This window comes from Cucurbita moschata, unplaced genomic scaffold (genome assembly GCF_002738365.1).
Source record: "Cucurbita moschata cultivar Rifu unplaced genomic scaffold, Cmos_1.0 Cmo_Scf00080, whole genome shotgun sequence".
In the NCBI taxonomy this organism is placed as follows: domain Eukaryota; kingdom Viridiplantae; phylum Streptophyta; class Magnoliopsida; order Cucurbitales; family Cucurbitaceae; genus Cucurbita; species Cucurbita moschata.
In genome coordinates, this window is record NW_019268596.1 from 238,530 (window position 1) to 247,210 (window position 8,681).

Sequence of the window (8,681 nt, forward strand, 5' to 3'; positions counted from 1 at the left end):
TACTTAGTAACCAACCTACTTGTAGGCCCTTTGTATGTCCCGAAGTTCTAATTGATTCCTCATTAATCATCTACCATTGTTTTCCCTAGTGCCTCTTCGAGATTTGTTCCTAAAACAAAAAGTCGCTTTGGTTGAGTGGTTAAGGCATGTGTGTGCTAAGTACATAGGGTTTCCTTGCGTGAGTTTGAATCTCTCAGGCGACGAAAAGTTTATTTTTTTGTACTAGCCAAAGGCCACCGCTAAAACATGTTGTCCACTTTGGCTCCTTACTTCATGACCTCATAGAGGTATTCACACCCTTATGTGTGGAATGTTTTGTTCCCTCTCAAATATGTTGAATCTGGGATGGAAGCGATGAAAAGATAAAAAAATTTACACTCTAAAAGACATACAACACCTGGGTCAGAAATTTTAAAGTTATTTACATACTGGAAAAAGGGCTTGGAATACAAAAGAATTCAAAATCAATCGAAAAAATTATACAACTAATTGATGTCTGAGGTCGAATACAACTAACATACACTTCGAGTCGACACCCCTTTGTGATAGTAGAGCTCCCGAGTATCTCCCCGCCTTGACAAGTAACTGAACTAGAAAAGGAGAAAGGTGTAAGTATAAAAATATACTTAGTAACCAACCTACTTGTAAGCCCGCATAGCATCATTCTACTACCAGGTTTCCACGACTTTCCTTTGGTGTACAAGAAGTTTGGGTTTACCCTTTACTGCGCTCTAAGCTACCGTGTAGGTCTCGAAGTTCTAACTGATTCCTCATTAATCATCTACCTTTGTTGTCCCTAGTATCTCTTCGAGATTCAATCCTAAAATAAAAAAGTTGTTTTGAACGAGTGGTTAAGGCATGTGCCTACTAAGTACATGGGGTTTCCTCGCGAGAGTTTGAATCTCCTAGGCGACGAAAAGTTCATTTTTTGTAATAGCAAAGCGACTCGTTTATAAGGAATACTTTTTTATAAGATATTGTCACTTTGTCCCGTTACCTCACGATCTCATAGAGGTATTCACACCCTAGTTATAAGGAATGCTTCCTTCCCCTCTCAAACCAATTGTTAGAGCACAGTAAAGGGTAAGCCCGAACATCTTATAGACCAAAGAAAAGTCGTGGAAACCCAGTAGAAGAATGAAGCGACGGCAGCCTACAAGTAGATTGGTTACTAAGTACATTTTTATACTTACATCTTTCTCCTTTCCTTGTTTAGTTACTGGTCAAGGTGGGGTGATGCTCTAGAGCTCTACTATCACAAAACGGTATCGACACAGTGTGCATGTTTGATGTATTCGACCTGGGACATCAACTAGTCATTTAATTTTGTAGGTTGATTTTGAATTCTTTTTGTATCCCATGCCCTTTTTCCGTTTGTAAAGAACTCGAAATTTATTTTTTAGGTTGATTTTGAATTCTTTTTATATCCCATGGCCTTGTTCCGTTTGTAAAAAACTTGAAATTTATGTCGAAGGTGTTGTATGTCTTTTAAAGTGTGCAACATTTATCTTTTTGTCGCAGTTCGATATCTTGAAACCTCTAAAATTAAAATTGGGTTGTGACACTTCCAACATGGGTTGGAGATGGGAACGAAGCATTCTTTATAATAAGGGCCTGAATACCTCGTGAGGTAACGGGCCAAGGCCAGTACAAAAAGAAATATTAACTTTACGTCGCCTAAGAGATTTGAACTCTCGCGGGGAAATCCCATGTACTTAGCAGGCACACGCCTTAACCACTCGGCCAAAGCGACTTTTTTGTTTTAGGAACAAATCTCGAAGAGGCACTACGGACAACAAAGGAAGTTGTTTAAAGAGGAATCAGTTAGAACTTCGAGACCTACACAATTGTTAGAGCACAGTAAAGGGTAAGCCCGAACATCTTATAGACCAAAGGAAAGTCGTAGAAACCCAGTAGAAGAATGAAGCGACGGAAGCCTACAAGTAGGTTGGTTACTAAGTAGATTTTTATACTCACACCTTTCTCCTTTCCTTGTTCAGTTACTGGGCAAGGTGGGGTGATTCACTAGAGCTCTACTATCACAAAACGGTTTCGACACGGTGTGTATGTTAGATGTATTCGACCTGGGACATCAACTTGTCGTTTCATTTTGTAAGTTGATTTTGAATTCTTTTTGTATCCCATGCCCTTTATCGGTTTGTAAAGAACTTGAAATTTATTTTTTAGGTTGATTTTGAATTGTTTTTATATCCCATGCCCTTTTTCCGTTTTGTAAAGAACTTGAAATTTATGAGGAAGGTGTTGTATGTCTTTTAAAGTGTGCAACATTTATCTTTTTGTTGCAGTTCGATATCTCGAAACCTCTAAAATTAAAATTGGGTCATGACACATCCAACATGGATTGGAGATGGGAACGAAGCATTCCTTATAATAAGGACCTGAATACCTCGGTAACGGGCAACCGAGGACAATATCTTTTAGCGGTGGCCTTTGGCAAGTACAAAAAGAAATATGAACTTTACGTCGCCTGAGAGATTCGAACTCTCGCGGGGAAACCCTATGTACTTAGCAGGCACACGCCTTAACCACTCGGCCAAAGCGAATTTTTTGTTTTAGAAACAAATCTCGAAGACGCACTACGGACAACAAAGGTAGTTGTTTAATGAGGAATCAGCTAGATCTTTGAGACCTACACAATTGTTAGAGCACAGTAAAGGGTAAGCCCGAACATCTTATAGACCAAAGGAAAGTCGTGGAAACCCAGTAGAAGAATGAAGCGACGGCAGCCTACAAGTAGGTTGGTTACTAAGTAGATTTTTATACTCACACCTTTCTCCTTTCCTTGTTCAGTTACTGGGCAAGGTGGGGTGATTCACTAGAGCTCTACTATCACAAAACGATTTCGACACGGTGTGTATGTTAGATGTATTCGACCTGGGACATCAACTTGTCGTTTCATTTTGTAGGTTGATTTTGAATTCTTTTTGTATCTCATGCCCTTTATCGGTTTGTAAAGAACTTGAAATTTATTTTTTAGGTTGATTTTGAATTCTTTTTATATCCCATGCCCTTTTTCCGTTTTGTAAAGAACTTGAAATTTATGAGGAAGGTGTTGTATGTCTTTTAAAGTGTGCAACATTTATCTTTTTGTTGCAGTTCGATATCTCGAAACCTCTAAAATTAAAATTGGGTCATGACACATCCAACATGGATTGGAGATGGGAACGAAGCATTCCTTATAATAAGGACCTGAATACCTCGGTAACGGGCAACCGAGGACAATATCTTTTAGCGGTGGCCTTTGGCAAGTACAAAAAGAAATATGAACTTTACGTCGCCTGAGAGATTCGAACTCTCGCGGGGAAACCCTATGTACTTAGCAGGCACACGCCTTAACCACTCGGCCAAAGCGAATTTTTTGTTTTAGAAACAAATCTCGAAGACGCACTACGGACAACAAAGGTAGTTGTTTAATGAGGAATCAGCTAGATCTTTGAGACCTACACAATTGTTAGAGCACAGTAAAGGGTAAGCCCGAACATCTTATAGACCAAAGGAAAGTCGTGGAAACCCAGTAGAAGAATGAAGCGACGGCAGCCTACAAGTAGATTGGTTACTAAGTACATTTTTATACTTACATCTTTCTCCTTTCCTTGTTTAGTTACTGGTCAAGGTGGGGTGATGCTCTGGAGCTCTACTATCACAAAATGGTATCGACACAGTTTGTATGTTTGATGTATTCGACCTGGGACATCAATTAGTCGTTTAATTTTTTAGGTTGATTTTGAATTCTTTTTGTATCCCATGCCCTTTTTCCGTTTGTAAAGAACTTGAAATTTATGACGAAGGTGTTGTATGTCTTTTAAAGTCTGCAAAATTTATCTTGTTGTCGCAGTTCGTTATCTCGAAACCTCTAAAATTAAAATTGGGTCATGACACATCCAACATGGGTTGGAGATGGGAACGAAGCATTCATTATAATAAGGGCCTGAATACCTCGTGAGGTAACCTGCCAACGAGGACAATATCATTTAGCGGTGGCCTTTGGCTAGTACAAAAGGAAATATGATCTTTACTTCGCCTGAGAGATTCGAACTATCGCGGGGAAACCCCATGTACTTAGCAGGCACACGCCTTAACCACTCGACCAAAGCGACTTTTTTGATTTAGGAACAAATCTCGAAGAGGCTTTACGAACAACAAAGGTAGTTGTTTAATGAGGAATCAGTTAGAACTTCGAGACCTACACAATTGTTAGAGCACAGTAAAGGGTAAGCCCGAACATCTTATAGACCAAAGGAAAGTCGTGGAAACCCAGTAGAAGAATGAAGCGACGGCAGCCTACAAGTAGGTTGGTTACTAAGTAGATTTTTATACTCACACCTTTCTCCTTTCCTTGTTCAGTTACTGGTCAAGGTGGGGTGATGCTCTGGAGCTCTACTATCACAAAACGGTGTTGACACGGTGTGTATGTTAGATGTATTCGACCTGGGACATCAACTAGTCGTTTAATTTTGTAGGTTGATTTTGAATTCTTTTTGTATCCCATGCCCTTTTTCCGTTTGTAAAGAACTTGAAATTTATGAGGAAGGTGTTGTATGTCTTTTAAAGTGTGCAACATTTATCTTGTTGTCGCAGTTCGTTATCTCGAAACCTCTAAAATTAAAATTGGGTCATGACACATCCAACATGGGTTGGAGATGGGAACGAAGCATTCATTATAATAAGGGCCTGAATACCTCGTGAGGTAACCTGCCAACGAGGACAATATCATTTAGCGGTGGCCTTTGGCTAGTACAAAAGGAAATATGATCTTTACTTAGCCTGAGAGATTCGAACTCTCGCAGGGAAACCCCATGTACTTAGCAGGCACACGCCTTAACAACTCAACCAAAGCGACTTTTTTGATTTAGGAACAAATCTCAAAGAGGCACTACGAACAACAAAGGTAGTTGTTTAATGAGGAATCAGTTAGAACTTCGAGACCTACACAATTGTTAGAGCACAGTAAAGGGTAAGCCCGAACATCTTATAGACCAAAGGAAAGTCGTGGAAACCCAGTAGAAGAATGAAGCGACGGCAGCCTACAAGTAGGTTGGTTACTAAGTAGATTTTTATACTCACACCTTTCTCCTTTCCTTGTTCAGTTACTGGTCAAGGTGGGGTGATGCTCTGGAGCTCTACTATCACAAAACGGTGTTGACACGGTGTGTATGTTAGATGTATTCGACCTGGGACATCAACTAGTCGTTTAATTTTGTAGGTTGATTTTGAATTCTTTTTGTATCCCATGCTCTTTTTCGTTTGTAAAAACCTTGAAATTTATGACGAAGGTGTTGTATGTCTTTTAAAGTGTGCAAAATTGATCTTGTTGTCGCAGTTCGATATCTCGAAGCCTCTAAATTTAAAATTGGGTTATGACACATCCAACATGGTTGGAGAGGGGAACGAAGCATTCCTTATAATAAGGGCCTGAATACCTTGTGAGGTAACTGCCAACGATGACAATATCTTTTAGCGGTGGCCTTTGTCTAGTACAAAAAAAATATGAATTTTACTTCGCCTGAGAGATTTGAACTCTCGCGGGGAAACCCCATGTACTTAACAGGCACACGCCTTAAGCACTCAACCAAAGCGACTTCTTTGTTTTAGGAACAAATCTCGAAGAGGCACTACAGACAACAAAGGTAGATTTTTAATGAGAAATCAGTTAGAACTTCGAGACCTACATAATTGTTAGAGCACAGTAAAGGGTAAGCCTGAACTTCTTATAGACCAAAGGAAAGTCGTGGAAACCCAGTAGAAGAATAAAGCGATGGCAGCCTACAAGTAGGTTGGTTACTAAGTAGATTTTTATACTTACACCTATCTCCTTTCCTTGTTCAGTTACTGGTCAAGGTGGGGTGATGCTCTGGAGCTCTACTATCACAAAATGGTGTCGACACGTTGTGTATGTTAGATGTATTCGACCTGTGACATCAGTTAGTTGTTTAATTTTTTAGGTTGATTTTGAATTCTTTTTGTATCCCATGCCCTTTTTCCATTTGTAAAGAACTTTAAATTTATGATAGGTGTTGTATGTCTTTTAAAGTGTGCAAAATTTATCTTTTCGTCGCAAGTTCAATTTCTCGAAACCTCTCAAATTAAAATTGGGTCATGACACATCCAACATGGGTTGGAGTGGGGAACGAAGCATTTCTTATAATGGAGGCCTGAATACCTCGTGAGGTAATGGGTCGAAGAGGACAATATCGAAAGCGGACAATATCTTTTAGCGGTGGCCTTTGGCTAGTACAAAAAGAATTGAACTTTTCATCGTCTGAGAGATTCAAACTCTCGCGGGGAAGCTCCATGTACTTAGCAGGCACACGTCTTAACCACTCCGCCAAAGCAACTTTTTTGTTTTTGGAACAAATCTCGAAGAGGCACTACGAACAACAAAGATAGATATTTAATGAGGAATCGATTAGAACTTCGAGACCTACGCGGTAGGCACTACGAACAACAAAGATAGATATTTAATGAGGAATCGATTAGAACTTCGAGACCTACGCGGTAGCTTATTGTACAGTAAAGGGTAAGTCTGAACTTCGGAATCGATTAGAACTTCGAGACCTACGCGGTAGCTTATTGTACAGTAAAGGGTAAGTCTGAACTTCCTATGGACCAAAAACTTCGAGACCTACGCGGTAGCTTATTGTACAGTAAAGGGTAAGTCTGAACTTCCTATGGACCAAAGGAAATGAGACCTACGCGGTAGCTTATTGTACAGTAAAGGGTAAGTCTGAACTTCCTATGGACCAAAGGAAATTGTGGAAACCTAGTAGAAGAAGGAAGCGATGACACCTACAAGTATGTTGGTTACTAAGTATATTTTTATACTTACACCTTTCTCCTTTTCTAGTTTAGGTACTAGTCAAGGTGGGGAGATGATCGGGATCTCTACTATCATAGAGGGGTGCCGACCCGGTGTGTATGTTAGTTGTATTCGATCTAGGACATCAATTAGTTTTATAATTTTTTGGGTTGATTTTGAATTCTTTTGGATCTCACGCCCTTTTTTCTATTTGTAAATAATTTCAAATTTGTGACAAAGGTGTTGTTTGACTTTTAAAGTGTGCAAAATTTATCTTTTCATTTCTCTAAAGTTGGGTCATGACAGATCCAACATGGGTTTTAGAGGGGAACGACATTCCTTATATTTAAAGGTTTGAATACCTCATAAGTTAACGGGCCAAAGAGGACAATATCCAAAGTCATGACAAATCAAAATGGGTTGTAGAGGGGAACGAAGCATTCCTTATAATTAAGGGTGTGAATACCTCGTGAGGTAACGGGCCAAGGAGGATAATATCCAAAGCAGACAATATCTTTTAGCTGTTGCGTTTGGCTAGTACAAAAATAAAAATGAACTTTTCATCACTCGAGAGATTTGAACTCTCACAGGAAAACCCCATGTACTTAGCAAGCACATGCCTTAACCACTTAGCCAAAACAACTAAGCAACTTTGTTGTTGTTGTTTTAGGAACAAATCTCAAAGAGACACTACGGACAACAAAGGTAGATGTTTAATGAGGAATGAGTTGGAACTTCGAGACCTACACAATAGCTTAGAGCACAGTAAAAGGTAAGTCTGAACTTCCTATAGAGCAAAGGAAAATCTCGAAACCTAATAGAAGATGATTTAAAAAGTTTGAAAGGTACTCACCAAACTTTTTAAAGTTTAGAATTGTTTTGAAAGTTTTTAAAAAATTAAAAGATCATTGAAACTTTTATTCTTGAAATGAAGTAAAAAGTTATGGATATTTTTATTAATTAAAAAATTTAATTTGGAAAAAATGGGTAAAATAATTATTTCATCTTTTAATATAATAAAATTCTACCGTCAAATGGAGTATGGATTCAAAACATGTGACCTAAGTTGAAATTAATAAAATTCTACCCGTCTTTTAGTTTTAAATTTAGAATGCTCAGTATGAATTTAAGTTTAAATTAATATTAAACAAACACAATAACATATGAAAAGTTTGTTGTAGCGGAAGTAAGATCGATCGCACTCACATACCTACAAATAAAAATAAACAAAGAGACAAAGATGTACGTAAGTTGCAGAGAATAAATTTTCCTACACCTACGAACGACAATCACTATGACCAAAGTTTCTACAAGTTTATGTCTCACACTATCTATAACGGCTTACCATGCTTAGATAAGGTTGGGTGCACACTGTAGCATACATCAAAGCACCAACAACATTCGCATAAGGAACATCCTCCATGTGCACACCTTGCACATGTATTGAGATTGAGTCAACCAAATTATACCTCTGGGTCGATCTCGCTCTATCACCATTCCAACTATCTTTGCTTCGACTAAATCTTTTATTTCAAATATTATAGAAAACTAATATTTGAGCTGGTCAATCTCCACAGTCAACATGTAATCATTATACAAGAGCAAAATATATAAACGAGCCATCATCAAGACACTGGAAATACACACAATGATCAAATTGGCTATGAGTATACTTTTACTCTACCTTGAAGTGGTCATACTTCTTATACGGTTGGCAAGGAGATTGTGCCCATACAAAAATTTCTTCAATTTGCATACCAAATGTTGTCATCGAGCTATACAAAAACCATTTATAAGTGTCATGTATATTTTTTCATCTAGATCATCATGCAGAAAAAAAAAAAAAAAAAAAAAAAAAAAAAAA

At 38.3% G+C, this 8,681-nt stretch overlaps 4 non-coding genes across 4 annotated transcripts; all 4 read right to left on the minus strand.

The window, feature by feature from the left end:
• Positions 1-1,671: 1,671 nt before the first annotated feature.
• Positions 1,672-1,753, minus strand: TRNAS-GCU. Its single transcript has one exon. It is a non-coding gene; the product is annotated as a tRNA-Ser (tRNA).
• Positions 1,754-2,482: 729 nt separating this feature from the next.
• TRNAS-GCU lies at positions 2,483-2,564 on the minus strand. The gene has a single exon. It is a non-coding gene; the product is annotated as a tRNA-Ser (tRNA).
• A 729-nt stretch (positions 2,565-3,293) lies between these two features.
• Positions 3,294-3,375, minus strand: TRNAS-GCU. The gene has a single exon. It is a non-coding gene; the product is annotated as a tRNA-Ser (tRNA).
• Positions 3,376-4,036: 661 nt separating this feature from the next.
• TRNAS-GCU lies at positions 4,037-4,118 on the minus strand. The gene has a single exon. It is a non-coding gene; the product is annotated as a tRNA-Ser (tRNA).
• Positions 4,119-8,681: the final 4,563 nt, after the last annotated feature.